Genomic DNA, 27,252 nt, shown 5'->3' with positions numbered 1-27,252 from the left:
ACTGAAGCGTGGGATGTGGTATAGGCGAAAAAGCATGAATTCTAGAAAAAAGCCAGCACATCCTGGTGGCAGAGGGCAGAATGTGAGTCTGCCATTCCAGGCCCCATTATTTCTTTTCTCCTTGTCTCTAGAAGACAATTCCATCAATGTGAAAGAACACGGCTTTGGGAGCATTGGTGACTGCTAGTGAATTCTGGGGGATGTAAAAAACTGTTCCAAACAAAAAATATTTGGTAGGTGAATTGATTTTCAATCCAAAAGCACTGTGCTATAAGCAAATACTTTGCAAAACATGTCTCATTTCTAAATTCTCTTCTGGATTTTCTTTAACACTGTTGAAGAAAAGTAAAACTTTCAAAACTAATTAGCTTTATTTGCCACTGACTCTGCTTTTTTCCAGAATTTTCTTAATTTTCATGCAGGCATGAAAGTGTGCTAACACCATACTGGAAATAATTACATAACAACAACAACAAAAAAATCTGTCCAGCTTCTGGGCTGTTAAAAGCAAAATGGTGGTTCTATTCAGTTTACACCTATCATACCAGAATGCCAAACTGTCATTCATTCTAAAAATAAACATGTTATGCAGTCTTTTGTTCTATACTGCTGCCTGAGTTTTCATTAGAAAATTCATCTGTGGGGTATTACAGCAAAAGTGTTCCCTCCTTCAATAATATTGCTTGGAAGGTGTCTGGTTTTTTCGTAAAACCTGGTCCACTTCAGTGTGGTGCTTTTAGGTCCTGAATGTTGTAGAGACCTTTTTTCCCCAGATGGCAAAGCTAAGAGAGGAAGAATTGAAGGGATGTGCCCTTGGTAGAGAAGCATGGGACAGGTGTAAGGTAGGAGGTCGTTGTTTATGGACTTCACCTCTGCCTTGCCCAAAAGAGCTGCACAACACAGGTAGGAATCTGTTGAGTGACATTAGGCAAGGGGGCTGAAGGTATAAAAAGGTGACATTGATTTTACTGCTTAGAAATATGGGCTGGTTAATTTTCTTTATGTGCCTGGCATCTTCGCCATGCTGCTGATTTTTTTTTTTTTTTTCTTCTATGGTTTGTTATTTAAAATCTTTGTTCAGGTGGAGGTGCCATTTCAAGTTTGAAATAAATGAATAACTGGGAATCTGGAGTGAGATGGCCCTTGATGCACTGCAGGGCTGCAGTGGGTCTCCGAGTATGGGCTGCATGCAAAATTTACATTAGATTGATGTCAGAGCCATCAGGAGGCTGCCGCAGCTGCTGGGCTTCACAACTTAGCATTGAACGTCAGAGATTTGTGAGGAAAGGCCTTACCTCTGTACCCTAAAAAAAGAGAGCTGAGTTTGTATCAGTTAAATGGCTTGATTCTCTCATCTCTGATTTAAACCTGCCCCCAAATAGTCAATTATCTTTTAGCAAGAGAATGTTGAGAAATGTTATTTTTACGACTTAAAAGTACAGGTTAAAACTGACTATGCTGTTGGTATGTAACTTATTCAATCTGGTAAATTAGTAGAGCATGATATTCTTTGAGAAGCTGGAGCGTAGGAGCAATCCCTGAACATGCTTAAAGAAAAATGTTGTGTGATTCAGCTCTTCTTGCTGTTGCAGGGAAGCGATTAGAGGTGCACCACTTTGTCAGTTCATCTCCTTAAGTCATAATATATTATTTATTACAAGTATTTCATTTCTTAAGCCTGTCTTCTTTTTTTTCCTTTAAGATACCACTAACTATTTGATCTTGAGGGCTTATTTTTTATTACGATTATTATTATGTACAGGTATGTGGGGAGGGAAGGATTTTGGGCTAAAGCAAAACCCAAGCTTTTTAACATATGGAGTGTCAGTGTTTTCATGTTGTTGTGGTGCTTTTTACACCTCATGTTGATGGTGGTGTGATTGTGGTTGGTTCAAGTGCATCTGGGGTACCCTGTAGCCTTGCTTTTCTGGGGCTTTCTGACTCTCTTACAATTTGTTTCTCCCTTTTCTGGTATAACCAAGCACGAACTGTCAGTGTGAAATGTAAACTGATATGCCATCTGTATGTTAAATGATTATGTCTCACCTTAAAAACCCAGTGTTAGCCAGGCTTGTCATGCTGCACATCCCCTTTCCCATGGCCACCATGCTGTCCCTGCCTGTCTCTCTCACACGTGTGTACGCACACACACACACACACACACACACACACGCACACCTTTGGGATACAGCTTTTTTTTTCTTGAGTGCACCATGCAGCCCCAGTGAAGGCTGTGGAGTGCTCTGGGTTTATTTGCACTTGGTGAGCACCTGAATGCTATGACTCGGAGCACAAGCGGCTCCTCTTTTCCTGCCTGAAGGAAGGCTGTGTGAATGAGCAGCAGGAGATGAAAACTGCCCAAACAGCTACAGTATATGCTCTTAATCCTTTTTTGGATACCTGTAGAAAGTAGTTATACATATTCCACTGGAAAGGGGTTTTAGTGTGAGTTACAGTATATTAAAAAAAAAAAAAAAAAAGAAAAAAAAACACTAAAAAAATAATGGAATGTTTCACCTTCTGATTGAGCTCACACATCAGGAGCATGTCGAAGGGAGGAAAAGCAGCAGAGCATATTTCCCACATGCAAGAGGAAACCTGAGCGACTGGGGCAGGATGGGAGAATTTGGTAGCACTGCTGCTGCAGAGCCGCAGACTTTGTGTTGCTGGAGGTATGACTGCAGGTGTTACATCAGCTACTTAAATTGCAGATGCACAATGACTTTTCATGCAGTAGCACACTTACAGGAATGAGGATAATATCAGACCTATTGGATAAATCGAGAATTTCATTTTCTATGGCTAAAGCTGTTGCAAAAGGAAGTGGCCGGTTGAGATGCTAATTTTCCCATCCCACATCTAGCAGGTTTTTTTCTGTTTGGGCAGTGCTGCTTTGCCCTCTCGCTGTCTGACACAGTGCTTGTTCTTGTTCCTCATGTGGTCAGGGGGGATGAGAGTGAGCAGCACGGGGTCTGCTGAAGGAAAAACAGAGGAGACAGTCACTTCAAACTGGGACATATGGTGGTTCTACTGTGGCGCTTGTGGAACCTGTTAACTAAACTGCTTTAGACATCTTGAATTAATTTGACAGGATTTGAAAGTTAACATGTTTTGTTAAAAGAAAAGAAGAAATCTTATCACAAATCAGCCTCTTTTATTTTAAATAAAAGTAAAATTTGTGATAAGACCTGCTTTTCTTTTTTTTTAAAAAAAAAAAACACCAAACCAACCCCCAAAACTTACTAACAGTAAACTAACTGAAATATTAACATTAAACATTGTTTAGGTTAACCAAATTATCTTAACAGAGGGCGGGTGCATTCTTGACATAGCTGGTGTTGTAGGGTAGATTCTTCCATTTGTCAGATGTTTAGAAGAAACCTTTCATTTAAAAGGAAAGGAAGTCTTGTAGAAGTGACTTGTAAGGGCTAAAATAAAAAAAAAATAAACAAATTAGGGAAGTGTAAACTTGCTGTATGTTTGGCGATCTGAGAGCAAAACTGTCATGACTTTGTTTAGTTCCCAAAAGGGTAATCAGAGTATGTTTGATTAAAAGAATTGAACTGTCTCATCACCTGAGCTAGACATGAAAAGTTATAAAGAATGTTAAATGAAGGTGTAGCAATATGACATATCCCCATTTTTTTCCTCTTTTTGCCCCTCTCTCACCAGACTGCTGATGAGAACAGAAGAAGGAACAGATGGTGGCACCATCCTATCTCAGCACCAAATATTGCCCTGAAGTACATGGTGCCAAAACACGTCCCCATGCGGATAAGCAGATAGTGCTCCTGCAAAGCGTAAGTGTCCACTGTTACATTCCTTTGCAAAGAAACCCCACAACAGCAAATAAGCCCCCTATGTCTGTCTTAACTGGAATTTTCAGGAAATTTTTTCCTAAATGTTGTTTTGAGATCAGAGAGAAATGACTGCTTTATAATTTGCTATGGTCATTCAAGATCTACACTTCCTTCTCTGTCTGCCATTCCACCCTTTTGTCCTTCCTTGCATTGACTGAAACATTTTGGTTTCATTTTTTAGAAGTTCTGATAAATCTTTCGTAATAGATTTTAGTTCTGCAGCTTAACGATATTGAATCTTTCCTAAGATTTATTGTCAGTTTCACTTGACCCTGGGGGTCAGAACTTAGTGTTTGATGGAATTTGTTGCAGAATCAGGGAATGCTGTGAAAGTTGCTATTTTTGGTTTCTGTTTTGCTGTATCTAGAATCAATAGATTTTAAAAAATGAAGTGATAGGAACCGTTTTCTTGGTTGTTAAAAATATGGTGTGTGTGTTTCATGAACTTTGGTTTCTGGACAAGCTGATTTGTACTATTTCTGATAAAAATATGCAAAGACATCCAAGGTTTTTGACTTTTAGAATTTTAATTTCCTTAAAAAAAAAAAAACAAAATTACCGTCTCCCAGTGAAGGTGTAGATTGCCACACTGGGAGTTTAAGCTCTTGGTTATCAGCTTGCTTTTCATAGTTACTTTTCAGACCCTGTTGGAAGGGTCTATAAACGTTTGAGCCTTTCTGGAAACACTGCTCTGCACAATCATATGTGTTTGCAAAGAGGGCAATTGCTGTATTGGAGCTGGTGTGGACCAAACATTTACGAGATAGCACTGGTGTTGGCCCGTGTCCTTTTTGTAAAATACAGACTGGGTTGTTGGCTTCCTTCTGCAAGCTCCTGTTGCACACAGTGACGTACTTTGGCTGTCTTACCACTCTAGCTAACTGGAAGAGGCAGCCCCATAGCAGTGAGTGGAAAAGGTGCAGTCTAGTAAATGGTATTTCATCCAAATGGGGCCAAAAAGAATTAAGTTCAGCAAAGAAAACAAGTTTCATCAGTTAAGGCAATAGAGCACAGTCCTGTAGCCAGTCAATAATGCTCAATTGACAGCCAGTCAATATTTGTACTGGATTAACTTTTCAAGGAATGTGGAGATTTTGGGGTTTTTTATGTAAACACTGTAAATAGGTTGGGACAGTAAAGTACGTTTACAAATACCACATGTCAGATTAGATTAGGATCACTTCCAGGGAACAGGATTTTTTCCTACCACGAAAGAGACGTTTACATCTTGTGAAATGAACACAGATATAAATTTTTTTGTTTGTCAAATATATTCAAAAATGTAGCTGGGCAGATCTCATGGCAATGCTGCACAGAACGCTTCAAAGGACAACTTCTGTCTGAGGCCAGATTCACTCATCTATATGCACTGCTCCCAAGCTTTGCCAGGCAGAGCTGTAGTTTAGATGGCATTGTGGCTGCAACTTGATTAGCATGCATGCTGTATGAATTGATTTAAATTTTCAGATTAATGTAACAGGAAAAGCTATTAAGAAATATGCTCAGTGTTTATGGTACTTGTTCCTTGCTGAAGGATTAAGCAATATGCATAGTGAGGACTGAAATGAGACCAAAATGTGCTTGTTTCTAACATCTGTAGCACTGGAACACTAGGCTCCATCTATTCGTTTACAAGTCTTGCAGCTTTTCAGTGGCAAGCCTAGCACCCACTCTAACCAATTACAAAAAAAAAAAATAATAATCATTTACTATTTGCAAAACTGGAATCAAACTGTACAAATGTTTCAAGAATAAAGTACAGTTATTTACAGTGCCTTTTTTTTCCAAGATGTCCACGGTTTTCCTGACTTGCTTCTATATTATAAGAGGCTTGAATAATTTAAAGATTGAAGTATCAGAGGGTGTTTTGGCCTGTCCTGCCTGTCTCCAGGCATGGAAATGAGGGCGGGCAGAAGCTGGCAATGTCCAGGTCAGCAAAACAGCCCAAGCAAATCTGGTTTCATATCCATGAAACACAGGCATAGCATTAGTGAAATCCATACAGGTAACACACCACTAAGAACCCCTCTTGCTGGAAGGTAGATAAAAGGAATAGCAATAAAACGCAGTTATTTCTCCTGCTTCCCCCCCCCCCCTTACAAAAGGTAATTAGGCCATAAACAGAGGTCTGACAACTAATTTTATCTGCAGCAAAATTAATATCATAAGCAACAGATAATTTTAGCTGAGCAAAATTAAAAAATATATATTTTAATGACATTTTAAAACCACAAAATCTAATTTTTTTCCTGCAGAACTTCTCATACCTAGCTATTCTTATATCTGTGGAGATGCTCACTCATTTAGTGAATAAATGTTTTACTTCTGTATACTTCCTGCCTCAACAGCAGGCCTTGCTGGTCTCAGCCTGTGGTACAAAGTTGCTTTTCATTTCCTCTCTCTTGTACTCTGGTTCCTTTCAAAGAAGAAATGATCTGAGGGAAAAGACATTGCTTTTCTTACCTCTAAATTTTCATTGACATTAATAGCAGTCAGGTGGCCAAATCCCTGCACACAGCTTTGGAAATTTAAGGTTTGACTTTTTTTTTTTCTGGGCAGATTCTTACGTTGCTAGAGTTGTGAATCCTCTGAAAAGATATTAAATATGCAACCATACCATGTCAGCAGTGCCTAGAGAGTTTATCTACAAAATTATCATCTACCTTCCAAATCTATAACCCTAAAATATTGATTGGTTAAAAGGTAGTGGATAAAGATTAAGACAGCACAGCAGCAGATTACCCTAATCAAATAAAAAGACTATTAACAGAGCTGCTCACAGTTCTAAAGATGTTCGTTTGAAATACAGATGTCTTAACCGAAGTGCTATGTCTCATTTTTTGAATGCATTTTTGAATGCATTTAAATAAATTACCAAATAGAAAGAAAGCAGAGAAAAACTCCACACATTTCAGACAGTAAATTTTCCATTTATAATAAAATTATTTTATGCATTTCGGTAAATAGTTGAAACTTTTTCAGATTTCATTGGATATTGAGAAGTCAAACACTGGATTCTCAGCTTAGCTCCTTAGACACATGCATGATTTTAAACCTGTGATTGTGTGTGCATACATCGTGAGCGTGTGTGATGAAAAAATAGGGACTGGATAACTGCTTGAGGGCAAAGCATGGTACCAAAGCCAGTACTTCTGCTTAAAGAGAGCTCGTTTTCAAACTGTGTTTTATGGTTTGGGAACAGTGTTTCTAGATGATGATTTTGGATAGCAAAAATTAAGGCAGTATTTACCAAAACCCAGGTCTTACTAGTTGATTGGGGCCAAAGCAGTCAGGTTATCAGGTGCAGGGGTCTGCACAGGTATGGAGTGTCTCACATGCAGTGGATGTGGTCTGCTCATATCCAGCATCACGGATCAGATCCCCAGACCCTTAGTTTGATTTGGAGCCCCAGGATCCATTAGAAAATTGTCCCTCCTTAAAACCAGCACAGGTTCAACTGATTTGAATTTGTCACAAACATTTTATTTAGCATTGAAGGCCATATCCTTATTAACGTTCAGTAAGAGTAAGCTACTGGGAATACTACTTGGATAAGAGCGACATTTGTCACTAATGCTTTTAACATATAGTGGGAATTTTTATCCAGCCAAAGGCTGTGTGTGAGTGTTTATCCTCTTGAAAGAATTTCCCATTGAGTGACAGCTAAGCACGGATTGAGCTAATAACCCATGCCCTAGGTTATTGAAGTCATGGAGACAGAAAGAGAAAATAGGGTGGGTAATGTATTAATTTTCATCAGTTATGGACAATACTATTAAATTACTGACTCGTGTTGAAATAATGTGTCACAGATTAATAATGTCATTTCAACTTCCTAAACTTTCCTACCTAAAATTTTTGATTTAAAAAGAAAAGATTTAAAATGTGTGAAGAAGGCTTTGGTGATATGACTAATTGGTATGGAGGTCTTTTGTTTTGTGTTTGTTTTAAATTGCACCTAATTTTAAGTTGCAGTGTAAATGTGGTTTTAAAAGTTTTTAACAGTGATGTAGATAAATTTGGAATTAAAATTGAGATCTGAAATGTTGTGTTGCTCCACTTTTAAAAATAAGTTCCCTTCTGATTTGCAATTAAAATGTCTAGAATTTGCATAAAATGTGTGAAATTAGAGATAATTGAAATACAGTAGCTATAAATATGTCTACTCCATTTGAAAAATAAATAAAATGTCCACTAAAAGGGTGTGAAAGCCGTACCCCCTTCTCTTATTTCTCACATTTGGTTCTCTGGCATTTTTCACACTTTTATAGCTAATTTTTATTGCAAAACAATATGTTACATTTGTAGCAGTTGTGGGAATGCAGAATAGCCCCTGGCAGCTCTGTAAAAAAATGGAATGTTAGGAACACATTTAGAAGAATACAGCTTTCAATTTCATCCACAGCATTGATGTCGCGGAATCATATTAAGTGTGATCTAACAAAAAAAAAAAAAAGCTATGAAAAATACTTTGAATAAGTATATTCATTCTATCCTGGTTTTTATGTTTTCATAACATAACAAGTTGTCATGATATAGTGTGTTTTCAGGGAACACGGTGAGAATCAAAACTTAGGTTAGCACCGTTCCTTGCTATGTGTCTCAAGTGCCACCGCTGCTGCTCGATCCATGGCTCTGCGTTTCTGTGACAGTATGAGTAAACGGGCCCGGTTAGACCGTGCTGCGTGCTGCAGCACGAGTGTTGGGGGGCTGGGAAGGGGGACCATCAGAGGAGCATTTCCCATTCCTGTACTGGAGAAGGACCGCCAGGCTTGTACATCCGCACAGGGAAGGTTTCACTTGCTTTTGCACCCTGACAGCCAGTGCTATTTTGCACTTCGGTTGATGCCTGTTTCCAAATACTTGGTGAGAGTTACTGTCCATCGGCCAGCAGGCAGTGCTAGAGGTGATGCCTTCTTCCCAGTGCAGTGCCGTCCTCCTCACATACTCTGATCTCTGCTGGCCCAGCATGTTAGCGTTCAGCTCTGTTGCCAGATCCTTGGTTTTTTGGCTGCAGAGCAGAATGTTACTGCTGTCTGACCAAGCTGGCACAAGGAACCGTATCTTTCACAGATAATAGAACTGGAAAGACGGACCTCTACCGTATTGTCAAATTATAGCTTATTAGCGTATGCTCTCGTGAATGTCTGCCACTAGAGTCAAGGAGTATCTCACATAAAAATATTAAAGATGTTTCTCTTAACTCCAGTCTTGGAACTCAGAAAAATATTATTCATATAATACCCCATGCATCTTTTTTAGTGGAATCGCACTGTGATGTCCTGTCATTTTCAGTGCTGTGCAGTGTTTCTGTTACTGAGGAACACCAATCAACTTCAGAAGAGCTGCTCTGGTGTAGAAATGGGCAGCTATTCAACTACTCTGCATCCAACACAAATACCCACTGCAATTTGATGTAATTCACACAAAACTGAATTGGAAGGCCTAGGTGAAGGTTACTGCACCAATTCATCAGTGCTCCCTGTCCTGTAACATTATTTCTGGAAACCCTGTTTTCTGGAGGAGTTCCTTGTAGAGGGAATTATGCCAGAACAAAGGAGTTTCCATGCAGGTACTATCCTGAGGGTAACGGAAATTCAGCAAGTTTTAATGTCATTGGCTCCTTCGGTAGTTCCTCCCTGTTCTCTGTTGTAGCAGGTGTCAGAAGAAATTTTGTTGTACCCTGGCTTGGGAATGTAACTCTTTCTCTGCCCCACCCTTTCCCCCGTCCCAAGTGTATTTATTAGTAAATCACCATGCTATGTTTTTTGGCAGAGGTATGGATGTATACTGGACTTGGTTAGGTGCCTCACTTGAAATCTTACATGATTCCTATTTTGGGGATAAGAATTATGAGGAGGAGACAGATTTCCAGGATGTATTTGAGGAGTGCTGAAATGTTAATGCATTAAGACTGAAACTGTGGGATTTAAATCACTACATTGAGTAGCATATAGTACAGAGAGATTGATCCCAGAAAGTACCAGAGAGGTTGTGTCTCATACAGGCCTAACCACTATGGAGTCATTCTTCAGAGACAGACCAAGCGACAGAAGAACCATAGCCTTACCTGCAAGGTGCCTTTTCATACATGCTTTTTTCTCTCCTTTTAAGTTGTCCTCAAGGAAAAATAAGAGCAAAAAGTCCCTGTGCTTCTCACTGCACATGTACAGCACTTCATAAATAATAGTAGCTGTTTTAAAAGCAGGGGACAGGCAGAGGGTTACAATGGATGAAAGCTAGTTAGTGAGTTAGCTAGATAAATGCTTTAAAGAACAGCAGCAAAGATAATCCTGCATTTATTTCTGGGGGATTCGCCAGATGACCCTTTTCTGTCTTTCCCAATCTGTGTTTCTTGAGTCAAAATAAGGGCTGTGAGGAAACCTGTAAAACAAACCTGCAAATTTGGGTTATTCCTATGATTTGTGATTGTCCCTCCTTTGGCTCATCACTTTCATTTCTGAGCATCTGCCGAATTTTGTGTCTGGTGCGCAGTGGCATTGTGAGTGAGCCATTGCAGAGGCTCTCTCTGGCACAGAGAGAGACTAGTTCGCTCTAAACTTGCTGAGTGACATGTGCAAAAATGATCATTTCAAGAGCCTTTTGTATAACACAAAACTTCAAGCAGAGAACCCAAGGCATTTCCTTTCATCAACCTGGTTCTAATTTGATCAAAGCACTAAAAAATTCAACCCGCCTTATTTCCTGTCCAGTTCTTTTACACTTTACAGCACGTTATATATCAATCTCATATCCCTGAATTTGAAGAAGCAACCAGTTATATAATTGGATCAACAGTTGCCAATCACTCTGGCACAGCACTGCATTATTACTAAGCTGACTATAATTTTGAAGCTCTTTTTTATTATGCGTATGACTATATTATCACTGTATACATATTAGGACAGCTGAATGAGCCCCTTAAGGAAAATAAGGGTTCAAATAACGTTGACAGGGTAGATAGAGTAACAGAGCTGAGGATTCACCCCTGCTACAACTGTATTGCCTCATGGCACATTTTCAAGAGAAAGGAACAGAACAGTAGCTGCGTGCTTTTTATTACTCCTACCCGCAAATGAGAATATTGCAACAGTGGTGAAGTTTGCCATCTTATGTGGTTAAGCAAATTAAAAATGGAATGTGTTTTCTGGTCTCAAATGTAATGGGTCACATAAGAATTTTGCATTAGTTAGGTCTTTAAATCGCATTTCTTCACTCTCCAAACTCCCTCCCCACAGACACATGCACACCCAGAAGTTCAAAACAAAGCTATTCTGGCTACTGCACATGCAAGGTACCTTCCTGGTTCATTGTGCCATTGTCATTTGCATGTGACAAAAGCAAGCACTATTTCATTTCAGTAATTTACACAATTATATAGGACTGTTAAAAATGTTAAGTAAATAATGTTTTTTTCCCCCTAAGCCTGAGATGTTAGAGTTCTTTGAAAGACCTTGAATCTTGTCTCAATAGTATCTCCACAAATAAAACTGAGTGACAGCCTTTTAGAAAACTCCATGTTTTATACCATTAATTTACAGATAAGCATTGTTAGTCAAATAAGCATTTAATTCCCAATAGCCTGAATATTTCAATACCCTGTAGCAAACAAATAAATAGAATGTACACAATGGCAAACAAATTACGGAAAATATTCCATAGAGTTGACATATGAACTCATAACCTCTTAGGCAAAGGTGAATGACTATTAATGTAATTTCATTATTATAAGGACCTCCCTCCTTTTTTTTCTTCGTATGCAATTCATTCGTATGCATTAGCTTGAAAGAATTAAACCTGTAAATCATAGCTTGGACAATAATAATAATAATAATAAAAAGAAAATTGTATGATTTCTTCTGGTTTTGCCACTCCAAACTCAGACTCTTACCGGTGCATACCTGTTTCTGGTTTAGCTTTTTGTCTCTCTTTCTCTCTCTATGTATACACACAGACACATGCATATTTGTGTATATTTTTAGGTGTGTGTATATATGCTTTATATGAACATACACATATATACATTTACAATATAGACATTTTTTAAAGTACATTCATTTCATATATTTTCCATATGTGTGGGTGCAGACAGACAAAAACATGCATGTGTAAACATGTAATGTCTCTCCTCAGCAGTCTGACTGTGCCCTACAGGACTTCACCAGGAAAAATAGGGAGAAAAATGTAGCTTTAAGCATCTCACTGTAAATTAAATTGCCCGGTAATTTTCAGACAAAGTGATAAAATTCAGGTGAGAAGGTGCCTGGATTTAAAAGTCTGTGTGTTTTTCAGAAGAATCGGTTGTTGTTGTTTGTTTTTTTGTTTTTTTCTTTTTCTTTTTTTTTTTTTTTTTTTTTGTGGAGGGTCAGTGTTTCCTTCATGTTGTGTTTATTTAATTCTCAATTCAGAATAGGTGCCTGGCCCTTTGTAGCACTGTGTGTTGTACACAGGCTGATAAAATGAAGTGAGTGGGCTTATCACTTTTGAAGCCTGTTTTACAGTACTATATTTTTTCTTCAGCAATTCATGCTGTGTTTTTAAGTAATGCAATAAAAGCACTTCACCATCTTCTTGTATAAAATTGTTGCATGAGGAGCATGATCATCTTCATCTGCTGCTGTGTTCTTTCTTAAAAAAACCCCAATGGCGCACACACAAAACAAGCCCGCACGCAGTTGAATAGCATGCCTATATGCAAGCATGTGCATGCAGACAGAACTAAATATATATCCTATGCTACAAATACAGAAATTGTATAATCTAAGAAACAAGCCCTGCACCCTCTTCGTCCCCTCCTCTTCCCATCCCTAGGATAATAGGAGAATTGAAATTCCCATTTTCAGACTCACTACAGATTAATATGGTTCAGCATAGATACTTATTTCTCTGATAGTTTCCCATGCATCTTCACAGTGAAGTTGATAGAAATTACTACCGCAGAATGTGTAAAGCAGATGTTATCCCATTAATTAGCTCTGGACCTGAGCAGGCTCAAGACTTTCCCATTTTTAGGCCGATAGGAATTGGTCCCAGTGAGCGTGCTCCATATCCACATTTAGTATCATCTTATAAACAGCACTGAAAACACAGCAGGCCCTTGATGAAGATACATTAGCTTATTCCTAATTTAAAGTTATGTTGCTTAACCTTAATGTAATTGGTCACTGGTGACCAACTGTTTGTATAGTGAGTTGATGACCAAAGAGATGTAATAAATTATGAAACTTACTGCTTAAATAGAGGGAAAGACTGTTCTGTTAAAAGCCTTGCATGTAATAATGGCAAAATAATTACACCTCAAACAGAAGAGCCTTGAATCTGATAAAGCTAACAAAGTCTTTCAGATGAAGGTGTTTTCAGCCTGCTTTAAAGGACATGTATAATTTTTTTTTTCTCTCAGTGCAGTGTCTTACGTTGGCTGAATAGTCAACTTTCAAAGCCCAGCCTAATATTGATTAAAAATAAATTGGTAAATCAGGATACTTTCTTTTTGAGGGGCTGCAGGGATTAAAGTAATTAACCAATTTCTGTGGTTAACAAGAAACAAAAGAAATTTGCACAAATAATTATATTCTGTACATCAATTCAAAGTCACTGCTAGACATGTTTTAGAAAAGAGTTGATTAGCTGGTAGAATAACCAGGATAATAATCAACTATGGAAGTAAGTAATTGACACAACTTTAATGTTTAATAATGAATAGCATGCCAGGGGCAAAATAAAGGGAAATCTGCTTTCTGAGAACCCATTCAGACCTAAAATTTCTTAGGCCAAATATAGCAATTACTTGAGGCTCCTGAACTGCTTCTGTGGTATTGTAGCAAAAGTAACAGGTGCAGTTAAACTGAAAGCTCGCAAGTGGCTGTATTAAATCTAGTAGTTCCTATATGCTGCAATTTAATTTTGAGCCTTTTCCCTGCTGAAGGCTTAAAGGCTGCTTTTAAAAATGCAGAAATGTAATGAACACCTACTCTTCTATGTCTGTTTTTTGTTTCTCAGATGGCATTGTATTAACAAACTGTTCATTAAATCAATAAGAGTCAGGAATAAGTGTATGATTTGCTTGTCTCAGAAGCGATAATTTCTCTCTCTAAATATTTGCATTTAAAATTTGGGCTACCTCCAAATGCCCTAACTTCACAATAAAGAAATCAAGTTTATTTTTTTTAATTCTCATATTTCATTTCTTACAAGGACTTTCCAATAATTTAAACTATTTACAGTGCCTCAAAGATCATTATTTCCCCATGACTCCTCAGAGAAATATTGGAGCCACTCTATTTACTGCTGACATTAGATTTACCTTTGAAGACTGGTTTACAAAATGGAGACATTAGGATGTGAAAGTCATTATTTATTTTTTTTTAATGCTGCTTAGAATGCTAAGTTTTTCTGTTTGCTGTATTAGAGTAAACATCGCTATAACTACTCAGTTTGTTATGGAAACTTGAAAAACAGATGCATTAAGGTATTTTGTTTTTAAAAACACATGGTTCTTTATAAGGAAAAATATAAATACCATTTCTGGGCTTGTCACGAATGTATATTTAAAAACAACGCTCCCCAAACCAATGAATAAAAATGCTTTTTGGTGTTCTAAATGGAGGCAGAGAATTGCTGAACCAATAGAAAAGCAGGTGGGGTAACACATCCTGATTCTTATAATTGAGGCTGTAAAGAGAGATGAGAGATATGTGCACTGTTTGTGTCACTGTAGTTGTGATCTGTGAAAATAACTTCAGAGCAGCCTTTCTTAATATTAAAATGACTCTGTTGCTGTTCAACTAAAAATCAATACAGCTCACAATTTTAATAAGGAACATGAATCTGAAAATGTGTTTAGTATCAGGTTATATAAACACACCCTAATGAGATACTATAAAATCCATCACATTAAAGGCTGGTTCCTACAAGGTATATTAGCTAAAAATGTTCAATATATTAGGTCAGTGTACAGCACTACACATAACAAAGCAGGTCTGTCAAGGCAAGATGCATGTTTTGCCCCTTAAAACTGTTATGTTTTGCACATTTTATAAGGTTCTTTGAATACATGAATAAGATAAGTTATTCCCATCTCTTTCTTAAGCAATCTCAGAAATGGCTGTGACCTGAAATTGGAAATCTTGTAAACACCCATCCGAAGAAAATGTGTGCAGTTCTGTCTTAAAGAGATGGTACATGTTTAATTATCCCAACTTCTTCTGGGAGAATACCATTAACATACACATTAGCATCGTCCCATTGGTTCCTCCTGCTGCTCCACCTTAGGGGCAGCAATAGGAGCTAATCTTATTGCTCCCATGCGCATAATAATGAAATTTTGTCTTGTCTCTAAGGCAGTGTTCTTTGGTCTAAAGTACAGCAGGAAACATTTCTTTTTTCTTTTTTCTTTTTTTTTTTTTTTAGAAAATTCCTGACCAACACGTTTAAAAAGATTTTAAAAATTAAAATTCTGCCTATATGAATACCAGAGCCTGCAGAACACACTGCTTTGACTTGCGAATCAAAATTAAGCAATTGTGCAAATAAATTGCTCTGTATTCACATATGGAATACAGTGTACTGGAGCTGTGGGTGTATTCAGCTCTTTGAAAAACTGGAAGCTGTGGATTTTATGTTATTTTATCCTGCAGTGTCCATGTAGGCTATTCTCAAAGAATAACATAGGAACAAACAAAAAGATACGGGTTTAATATAAAATACCTTTGCCTTTTTCTTGCAGTGTTCTACAGTCTATAATGGGGAGAGGGAAAAAAAAAAAAACCACAGGCAAAAAAATACATGTGAATTCAAGGCTACTGAATTAAGGGAGGTTGTACCAACATTTCCCCCACTGTACATTATTTGTATTCAAGGTTTTTGAAATGACATTGTAATCTGATGATGCACCAGCCTATTATATTGTCTAGCAGGACAAATATCCTTGCGTTTTCTCTGTAGAACTAACACAATTTTTCCATGTCAGAGGTGCATAATATCCTGGCGGTCATAAGGAATGATGCTATTAATCCTCTTGGGCAATCTCCAGGTCTGATTATTAGGGAAATAAATTTGCATGCTGCATATGAGCTAGGTGAATCACCGAGAGCACAAATTATATTTCCTGACAGCAAGTTAGAGAATGGAGCCACGTCGCTTTTTTATCTTTTTTTTTTTTTTTTCCTCTGAAAGCTATAGAATTTCAATTCATTACATGAGATTGGTTAGAATTCAAGTCTCTTTTTAAGTTGATATTAAGTTGAGTCTGTTATCTCTGTGAAGGCTAGTAGGTTCCCCTGAGTATCCACCTAATCACTACTTAAAAAAATCGAAACATATAGTTAGTGTCATGATTTAGGTACCAGAGCCACTTTATTTATCAGTGCAGAGTGAGGTAATTTCAATTTGAGGCTCTGTAGCCCTCATGAATTTAACTATTTTGAAAGCTTTCCCCCCTCTCTCTGTCTTTCTCTGCCCCTTTCTCTCCCCTGCTTTTAGTGTGCATATTGTAATAATGGTTATTCTGGGCACCTGTTCCACTGTTCTCCATGCATTTTTCAGGCTGCTTTATTTATCATACCATATATTTCATTGTATGTTTTGAAGATTTTTGGGTGAAGTGCTGTTTGGATTTCATTTAAGAAATTTGGCTGTATTCTCTGTGCCAGCAGTACTGCTAGGCTTTTCTGCTTTTCGTATCAATGATGAATGTATTTTTATTATTTTTACCGTTTGGCATCTGAGCAACCTTTTTGCATTATTAAATCTGAACAGGGAGAATGATAGCAAATGAGAGGAGAATAAATGGCTTTATGTCCTGATGTATTAATTAAGCAGACATTTATTATAATCAGGGTTTTATAGATGTTGTAAAAAGGTATTTTTTTCTTCCATGATATATATCCATGTATGGTAACTTTTGTGAGCTGTTTTGGATATTTCTAGCTTTAATAGATTTCTCTCTGAAATCTCAATCACTGGTGCTGTACTGTACATGCAGACAACAAGCACAACTGAGCCCTGGAGGAGTGAGTATAGAAGGATCCAGCTTGGAATTGAGTGAAGGATGTCTCGGTTGAAGGTGGTGGTCTATAAATCTGTACAGATCAGGTACAGCATTGAGTGTGGGGGATTCAGAAGTGTCTCCTCCTACTCAATGGAGCAGAGCAAAGCTTGAAGATGTAGAGAACCTCTACGCTGGTCAGAGCTGTAGGCATGATTGAAACAACAAGAGACAGGTAATGCGTCTGATAATGCCAAATTTGAAGTTTCTTAATCATATACTTATTCGTGAACTACAAGCAAAAGTACCAAAAGGAAAGGGATATATCTCTGACTCACAATTTCACGTGTTGCCAAATATACAGCAAAGGAAGCACTTTTAATCATCTTACATGAAATCTATTTAGGATTTGTCTATTCTCTCATCCGTTGGGTTTCTTTATGCTTCCTGAGCATAGCTGATGCCATTTCTTTCCAGAACAAAGGTCCTTTTGTTTGTTTTCTTTTTGTTTGTTTTATTAATTTTTTTCTCAGCATATGGGTTGTACTTGTTCACAGACAGGAAGTATTTCCCACATTTAGGAAAAGGAAATAGCCTTTGGAGAAAATTCAAAGAAAGTCCATTGGGGAGTGACTTGCCTGTTCAGAGTGTTATTTCCTATTCCTGAATAGAAACATCAGACTTATTTTTGGCATCAAATACCAGTGCTGCTATAAACACTAGCCTCTTTAATTCCCATCTTGTAGTGAACATTTATACCAGTAACAGAGGGTGTTTGTTGCTCTCATGAAAGGGGAATGGGTTATTAAAAAAAGGAAAGTTTTAGTAAAACTGTAAAATTGCCTCTCTCCTGTTGTCTGTGACCTAGCCAAGATCGCACTGATAGTCCTGAGCCCCAGAAATGAAATGAGGGGCCTATTTAAATGAGTTGTCTGTGGTTTTGGAAGTCATGAGCCTGGTATCTGGCAGCAGAGCCATGACCAGTTCCTGTTACAGAGCTGCCTGTTCTCCATCTGCAGTGGAGGAGGCCAGCAGGAAAATGATGGGCATTTTAATGGGTGCTGCTTTTGGGGTGAGGCTGAAGTATAAGGCCATTTATGTTTTTATAAATTGTAATAAATACATAGAATCAGCTGGTGATAATGGAATATAACGATGCCTAGTCTGGCTGCCTCTCTGCAGCAGTAAATCCCAAACAGTGTGTGGGTAACGATTGGCGGAAAGGGCAGAGTAGTAAGAGTCACAAATGAACCAAAGGATGGCAGCTAGTAAAGCTTTTATTTCAGACTTTATCTATTACTGCCCCTCATCATCACACAGTGAAAATACTTTCTTGAAAATAGAAGAAATGAGTTTTGAACTTGAATAGACAGGGAAAAAAAAATCGAATTGAAAAGATTAAAAACACTAGTTTCTCTGAAAAAAACAGTGGGTCTCATCAGTTGTTCCTTTGGATTTCTCCTTGTCTATTAATGTCCACAGTCCGTCTGTATCTTAAACCTTGCATCTAGCAGATCTCTGCAAGCACACAAGGGAAACCTGCCTAAATCAATTGTGCCTGTTATGTTCTGTGTTGACACACAGCCACGTGTGCCAGTGCATCAGGATTTAGCAGCGAAGCTTTCCTCTGCTGCAATTTCTACACCACCACAAAATCAGAGCATTTTGCCAACTGGAGCTTTTACCTTCATTATGGAGAGCTTTTTCTGAAGGTTCATAAGCTTAATGCAAATGCATATAACACAAAGCATGTACAATGTTGATCCCAGGGGGGCTGTTGCTCAGCTCTTATGAACATGAGAAACCTTTATAACTTGTGGAACTTTACCTGGAAATTAGCTGATTCTGTTAAGGAGAACAGCTACACTATCTGAACTCTTGTGTCTTCCATTAAACTTTTAATTGTCATTCTGTAGTTGCTAATATTTTGGTTTAAGTAGCATGAAAATCCAGAAACCATTCTAAAACCCAGAAATAATGAGACATAGCTTCTCTCCTGCCTGTCTTAAGTGAGTTTGAATAGATAAGGGCATGTGAGGTCTAGAAGGGGGCCAGTCCTCCTGGCTGCTGTTTCTGGGATGTGAACTGAAGAGGCTGGCACACACAGTGCTCAGTAGCTCGGTGCTACATCTATATTGCTTGTGGATGCATCCTAAGAAGAATGGTGAAAGGGAGGGGGAAAGTCCCAAACCAACCCCAAGCAAACAACAAAAGTCCTCAACCCAGAATATAACCCCTGGGTTAAATGTGTCAGAGGGAAAAGGCTTGCTGTGTCTGTGCCACTACCTGCAGTCATGTGTAGCTGAAGGCTTTGGCTTGAATTCCGGGCAACCACTGTGTGCCATCAACTTCTGTTCAGTGACCTGTCATAGCAAAGAAGGAATTTCACATGGCCTGAAAAACTGACAGAACAGTTCACCTTTCGGGGAAATGTAATATTTTCTGATAAGGAGCTTATGTTAGTTTTCTTAGCAAATAGCCTGAAAGCATTTCTGTCTGTGGCATTTCTAGATGTGATAAGTTGAAGGAAACATCCTTGACCATGACTTAACAAAACAGGCCATTTGTTTCATGGGGTAGCTGTTTCCAGAAATGTAAATAAATGGCAACTTAAGGATGATATAAAATAAACGATTACAGAGGCAGCCCAGAGCTGCATTGTTTCAGAAAACACAAGGCGCTATTTATGGAGCTGTAAACAGAGGAGTGTGTTTATTATTGCACTTGGAATTAAATCAGAAAGCCAGAAAGCTGAAGTTTTGGGATAGGTTAGTCCACATTTTAGAAGTTCTTTGGGTCAGGTTACTGCTAGTGCTGCATGTTTGTTTTGAAATGAATCAGACCTTTTTGTGAGGGCAGTGCACCTATCTTGCAGGGCGTAATTCTACCATTTATTTTGTCACCTCCTTGACATGAATGAAGCTGTGGGAGAGATGATGAGCACAGCTGAGGTCATAAAATGTCCGGGTTTTGTTTTATGTACAAGTCTCAAGTATTTTGAAAGTGTAAATTTAGAGCCAAGTGTGTCTTTGTAGAAACTGGTCCCAGTCAGGGCCCTGCAGTCAAACCTTTGTGACCTTCTCTGCAGCTGTTCCCGGCTTGTGGCCGATGTCTGTGTGTACTGAGCTGAACCTCTGACGCAGTCCTGCGAGGTGAACAGAATCCAAGCCTGGTGCTCAATAGTGCTGGTGGAGACTGGTTTTGTGGCTATGGTTATTCTGGATTTAGATGCTTTTGTTCTTGGCAGTACCTAGCTCTTTAAGAAAGATCACCCAATTAAATAGTATTATTGGTAATAATGTGCCACTTGGTTTAAAACTTATTAACAATCGTGGTAATTATTAGAACTGTATTTTTGCAAGTCTCACCTGTACCATATGTGCCCCTCTAAAGGAAACATGCTTGGCTCATCTAATACAGTGTTATAAACTGTGTTACACAGCCTTTAAATTGAAAATGCTTTTCCCCCCACTGTTTTACTGGTATTCCTAAACTATTACACTGCATTTAAAAATGAATTGTGTGCAATGACATTAGAGACGGGGGTTAGGCTTTCTGAGCTGCTACCAGTGACATATGACTGTAGTGACAGACAGTCAGCAGTATTCAAACTGAATTAATCTGAAAAAGCAGCAGACTTCAATGTGGAGTTTAGGAGGAGGCTGAACAGCTACATATTTACAAAAGGGATGTCACTGAACCATCTTTCTACCCAGGGATAGCCTATGGCTACTTAATACTTTTAAACCAGTAGTGGAAGGATTAAATACACCTGAAGTCAAGTCTTTGAGGCCGTTTCCCTCTTGTGCTTTTTTTTCCTTACTTGAGTTGCACCTCAGCAGCTATTTTTTTGAAGGGCTGTGAGAAAGGGTGGGTATTCTGATACCTTTTATTAGAATTGCACAGAAGTAGGAGAATCCTCACAGAGACGCTGGCTCCTTCTGTTGCCTTTGAAAAGTTAAGACATGTGAGGCTACACAAGAAACAGACACTGCAGTGGAGGAGGAGGGATATGGTAATAAAGGTAATAACGATACCTTAATTTAACAAATATGCAGTGCTAATTATGTAAACATGTGAGAACTCTAAAATCTTTTCATCATGTGTGTCACACAATTGAAGTATTTTACAGCCTAATTCGAGATTATACAGTAATAATGTTATTTTATATTGGCTAGTTGACAAGCATAGGCCAGGGCTGTCTATCAAACAAAACTGTTGTGCCAGATTGTATCTTGGCGATAAGCACAAAAGAAGAGCCAGTCAAATTCTGTTTACATATTAATCACTGAATCAGATTTAGTTCTGTACTACAGACATTTCCTTAATGGGTAGCTGTAAAGGGGGACAAAACCCCCTGTTTGTGCTTGGGTGGGCCATGTTTTAAACAAAGTGATTTTTACAGAAAGTTTCTATGAAGCTCCAGATCAGATTTAGCAAAGGTACCCAAGAGATCAAGTTTCCATTCAGAGGGATTTAGGCAGCAATAGCTTTTCTCTTTTATCATTATTAAACTTTTTTTCCCTTTTTAGCTCACAGAGTTTGAGATAGATGTATTGAAAACTGGCAGGATTCTGACACCTTAGCTGATTATAGAGCTTTATTTGTACTTTTGTGTTAACATGATGTTATCATCTCCTAAACAAAATGAGCATGATAAGCAAATCAGAAAACCTGGACGGGTTTGGTGGCATAAAGTGGAAAACACTGTTTTCCCCACGCTGAAGTACACCCAGCAATTGGTATTAATTTGCTTGAAGTCATTTGGTTCTCAGTCTCATATCGCAAATTCTCCTCCCCTTGCCACCACAGTAAACAGCACTCTTTGCAGAAGTCTGCAATCCTGGCCTCGGTGACGGCAATGGAGATGCCAACTTCAGATCGGCGCGAAGGGATATTGCTTTAGATATGCCTTGTGAGACTGGACTGTCAGTCTCTCCAGCCCCAAATCCAGCTTTTGGGAATACTCAGTACCAAATTACTCAAGGGAAGACACAGACGTCCTTTATTGCCCAAAGAGGATGTTTCTCTCCAACCTCCATCAGCCCATGGTTCGTCTCTGTCAGAAAGCATTAGGATTTTCAGCCTGCCTAAGATATTTATCTTAATCCTAGCTAGGATGTCCCCATTATTCACATAAGCATCTAAATTAAACTATTTTATATCATATTAAGTCCTTAGCCAGAAGGATATCTTATGGCAATCAGTTCCATAGGTTAATTATGAACTGTGTAAAATAATATTTTCCTTATTGGTTTTTAAATCTGTTGTTTTTCTGTGTTGTTGCATTAGGAGGAGAGGAAACTAGGAACATGCAATTGATCTTCTCTGTAACTTTCATTAACTCTCTCATGTCCCCTTTTTATTTCTCTTCAATAAACTAAGCAGCCCCAATCTTCACAGTGTTTTCTTCTGCCACTAATCATTTTTGTTGCCCCTTTCTATTTCAGCTTTATGGTTATTTTAGATGAGTTGAGTGTAGCTTTGTACAGCATTTCAGATAGGATACACCATCCACTTATTCGGTGACGTAGTATTTCAGTATTAATTTCTATCCTGATTTTTATACAGTCCAACAACACATTTACTTTTTTTGACTGCTGCTTCCAATTCTTTTGCTTTTTCATTGAGTTGTCCAAAGTGGCACATGTTTTCTCCTCCCTCTCTTTTTCCCGGGTGGTTCGTTAATTTACAACCTAGCCTTGTGCATGAGTTTTGAAAATTATTCATTCAAATATGCATTACCTTGCATTTATGAACAGTGAATTTCATCTGTCTTCATGCTGCGCATCTGTCTAGTTTTTCTAATCTTTTGTAATCATGAGTAACCTAAATATTTTTGTGCCCTGTGCAAATTTTGTCACCTTCCCCTCTCTTTTCCAGAACACTAATGAATATATTAAATAACACCAGTCCTAATACTGACTGCTGAAACACTTCATGGTGAGCCTTTTAGCAAGCTAGCAATCAACAATTTATCTCTACGCTTTTGTTTCTGTCTCTGGCTGCCTTTGTTTAACATACAGATTTATTTTCAAAGCATTGCTATTTCCAAGTGTTCTGCTGAAAGCCCTCCCACTGGGTGTGGGAACAAATGCCTAACTCTGACCTCAAATGTCCAGTGATATTGAGCACTGATGCTCTAATACAGCATTCACAAATCTGTTAAGGCTACAAACAGGTCAGCTCTGGCACAGAGAAGTAGACTTGATTAGTTCCTGGAAACAGAGATGCAGGTACAGGCAGGTTTGATTCAGCCTTATCCATATCCCCCCCAAAAAAAAGAGAGGCGAGAGAGATTGATGTATGTAGGTCTTTTTTTTTTTTTTTTTTTACTCTCCTCTCCCCACCCCCCAATTTAAACCATGGATTTAAAAACAAAACTGGTACCTAGCCAGGGTAAGTGGATATATACCATGAAGCCCCTTGCAGTAAGACTGATGGTTTGCACTGAGGTTCCAGGAGCAAAAAAAAAAAAAACCCAAATAACCCTGATCCCAGAACTGTTATCTGAGTTCACTTTAAGCTGGTTGGTTGCCACCTTTCACAAGAGACAGCTGACATACCCGTGGTGCTGCCTGCAGCTAATTGCAAAGTATTTGGTGCTGAAATATGCATCATATAGTGATTATTATTATCACCGTCACCTCCGTTTCATATTTGAATGTTGCTGGAACGTGGAAAACAATGGTCAGCCCCTGCTTTGTTCTTCTCACGTGGTTTTAATGGCCTGGGTTCAGTTCTGTTGATATACAGCACTTATTATAACTTTAGTGGGCTACAGTTTGTTCCAGTTATTGAAATTAATTCTCTTACAGCTCTTTTGTCAAATAGAGACATGTTCAGTTTGTAAATGGGAAATTGAGGAATGGGGGGATTTTGACTGCTTACAGAGGTGGCTTGTGGCAGGCAGAGCATCGGACTGAAACCTTCTCTGCCAACAGCTAGGGAGGACCTACTGTTTAGTTTTGGGCTGTTCATCCCGGGCTGAGCTATGTGACGTGGTGCTCTAACTGAATGCCATGTAAGTGCGGTTCAGCAGGAACTACAGCAGGGCTTTGGAGATTAATGTGCCGGGTCTGATGGGAGGAAGCAGAATGGGACGAGGGCATGGCAGCTTCCATTGCTCCCCTGCTGTTTGCAAGTCAGGTCCCCAGCCATCAACCCCTGTCTGCACTTGGTTCCCCGCATGGTCTCTGTTTCCTGCCCTTGCTCCATTGTGTGCTTGAGTGGTGGTTCATACCTTAAAGCTGTTATTTTCAAGTTTTAATAATATTTTGCAACTCATTTCCTGTTTCTTAGCTGACAGCCTTTCCAAAAGTAATCTTTGGCAGGTACTAATTTGGGTGATGACCACTTGATCTACATTTTTGGTGGGTAATTACTGAGTCATAAGTGAACAAATCTGATATCCCCTGACAGTCAGTAAGGCAAGCATTTTTACTACCCGCTCATTAGAGATTCACTGGTACTGAAATGCCCTGAATTTTGTTACTGCTCTCAGATGTAAAAAAAAAATAAAAAAAATCTGTCTGTTAAGTACCAGAAGTTACTACTTATGTTTATTTTGTCACACTTACGTAGTCCAAAATACATCAGCTCTTTGAATAATAACTTGTTTTGAGGCTAGGTGCTTTGGTATAATGAAACTACCATGAGGTCAAAATTCCTATGGCTTGTGAAGCTGGATACAGTCCTGTGTCCTATGACAAATCTCTTCCACAGACATGTTGTTTTACAGTGATAAGTGAATCTCAGAAGATTTGGAGGTCTGATTTGGAAAAATGCTAATAAGTTTGCAAACTGATGCCGAGTTCCTAGAAACTACCAGAGCCAGATTCATTGGTATGCTCTGGCAGCTTTACATCACTCTGGTGATACAAAGCAGCTGCAAACGTAGTTGGGCTGGCCAGTTAAGCAGGGTTTATGGCTGCCTTATGTTGCCAGAATAGCCAGCGCACACCAGTGAGTCTTGCCCTCTGAATTGCTTGTGTACGTGAAATTGGGCTGGATGTCTCATGAGAAAAGGGGGCCATTCTAAGATTATCAGCACAGCTTGCTTCCTTGCATTACTTTGGCACCAGTTTCTGCTTCCCGTAAGACCCTGTGCAAAAGCGAGCAAAAAGAAAACATAATGTGGGAAGAAATAGCCAGACTTCTTTTCAAATGTCAGAGAGATTCAGATTTATTTTGAGTTTTAGAAGAAATGTGGGAAAGGGATATTTGCCAGATTCTTGGCCTCCCCATCTGGCTTCTATGAACTACCTTTTTATTCCCTCTTTCCCAATAAGTTTTCCCCAAATCATGGAGATCAAGTCCCCACAGCAGTTCCCCTGAGAACCAGCTTAAGTAGGTTGAGAATCTAAATAAAACCTGATCTTTGTTTTCGAACCAAGAAGCAGCTGGTATAGTGCCTAGTTTTTCCAGTTTGCTTCCAAAATATCTAAAGATATCCCAAGTTATTTTGAATGTGACAATGTACCTGAAGCAATACTTTTTCCTGGAGCCCTCAAAAAAGCCTCTCTGCCTCCATCGTTTACATCTTATTCCTCAATGTGATCCCCTCCACGTTTGCAGATCATCATTCACTTAGACTTTTTCCTGACCACTCACGTGCACTCAGTCCATCCTTTTTGGCATCTCTTGGCACATGTCGTCAGTCTCAGCTGTGCTTGTAGTATCATCACTTTGGTGGCAACATTGAGGTATTGTCTTCGGTGTTTAGTATGTGGCTCTTCAGGTTTCTTTTGAGCCATATTGATTAAATACGTTCAGTCTCTTAATGTGGTTTAAATACATAGGGTGTGTTGTGCAATCCCTCCACAGAGAGGACAGAAAACCAGTCCCCAAGAATTCCATCAGAATTCATTAGGGTTTTGATGAATTGCAACTGCTAAGAAATTGCCTCCCAGGACTTGGAAATTAGTCAGTACCAAACAGTACAGATGTCAAATCACCTAAAGAGACTAAAACTGAAAAATACTGGCTGAGAGAATTGTCTGTACAGAAGTCTGGAGAAATGGTTTAAAAAGAAAAAGAGAAAGAAAAAGAAAATCCCTTCAAGAAGGGCTTGGACATCCCAGTGATACAGCTTTACTTTCTAGTACTTGTAAAGTGCTTTCTGAAAGGGTGTGTGCATAGAAAATTAGCAGGGAGAATATTGATTTTGGTTTCTGAATTTGATTTCAAGGTTTGGATTGATTCAGTCTAAATACATTGAGTTTGAAAGATATCCAACCATTTATTTCTAAGTGGCATTAAAAAAAAAATTACCCTACATTAATCTAGTGAATAGTATTGTAAGTGCCACAGTTTATGCTTATTACACTTATTGAACAGGTTCCAATAGCTTATATAGAATAAATGGTGGAAATAGGAAAAAACTCTTTTGAGTCTTCAAAACTGTATCAATCACTTCCTGCATCGAACATCATGTCAATGTGTGTGCTGTATCGGAGGAGAACCATGCACAAATCTATATCATTGGCAACATGATTATCTTTTTAATTGTGAAAACTATCTATGTATCCTTTATTTTCTGATAGAAACAAATATTGAAATATCATCATATGTGAAGAAGGGCAGGGGCATCATGTGGAAAGCCCAGTTTTAGTCATCATTGTAACAAGCAGTACTTAGAGACCCGGGAGCTAGCGGGATTGGACATGGATAAAGGCTTTGCAAAACCAGCCAGTGCTGACTTTAAAGTGGAGTTTATTTGGTTGTGGACCCACTTCAGGAATGGGAATGCTTTCTGGTATAGCTGCCCTGACCATGATTCAGATAAACGTGGATATTTGCTGACAGTTCTGTGTGTTGCGTCAATAAAATGAACATACTTTCCAAGTTATGTGACGTATGCAAGTAAATACCTTAAAGTTGATTAGACTACCTATCTATAAAAGAGACAATAAAAGATTGGTATTATATTTTCTAAAACTACTATGGTTCATACTACTGCAGCTTCCCAAATTTAAAATCCAGATCCAGATTTTCTGCCATCAAAGGGTTTATCAGCAGTCTTGTCTATTTTTTGGTTTAGTCTGTTATTCTTAAGTTTGGAGGGTGTTTGGATGTGATATTATTTTGCTTTGATTTTTCCCCCAATAGACAGGAGCCACTGCCTATTTGCATTTGGGATTTTTGCTTTTGATCCTAAAATTGGATTTTCAACCCAAAATTCAAGATTAGATTTAAAACACTGATGTTGCCAATCACAAAAATAGTTGCCAAATGTAAAAGTGACCCAGAATTAAGGTTTGGATTCTGGCCACTGTAGAATTCCATGGGTTATTATATCTGCTTCAGATAGATCAGGAAACTGCTGTTGATGCAACAGGCTTATTTATATGGTCTTTTATGGGAAAAAAAAGAGGTATGAGAAATAAAAATGCATAAAAGGGAAAA

The 27,252-nt window shown here is 38.5% G+C and overlaps 1 long non-coding RNA gene across 1 annotated transcript in view; it reads left to right on the top strand.

The window, feature by feature from the left end:
* Positions 1–27,252, top strand: part of LOC130157855 (uncharacterized) — a 451,498-nt gene that overhangs the window by 345,511 nt on the left and 78,735 nt on the right. The window contains exon 3 of the long non-coding RNA XR_008825062.1: positions 3,673–3,800. This is a non-coding gene — a long non-coding RNA (uncharacterized LOC130157855). The remainder of the gene's footprint in view (positions 1–3,672; positions 3,801–27,252) is intronic.

The sequence above is a fragment of the Falco biarmicus genome, chromosome 12 (genome assembly GCF_023638135.1).
Source record: "Falco biarmicus isolate bFalBia1 chromosome 12, bFalBia1.pri, whole genome shotgun sequence".
Lineage (NCBI taxonomy): Eukaryota > Metazoa > Chordata > Aves > Falconiformes > Falconidae > Falco > Falco biarmicus.
This window is presented reverse-complemented; position numbering and strand designations above follow the sequence as displayed.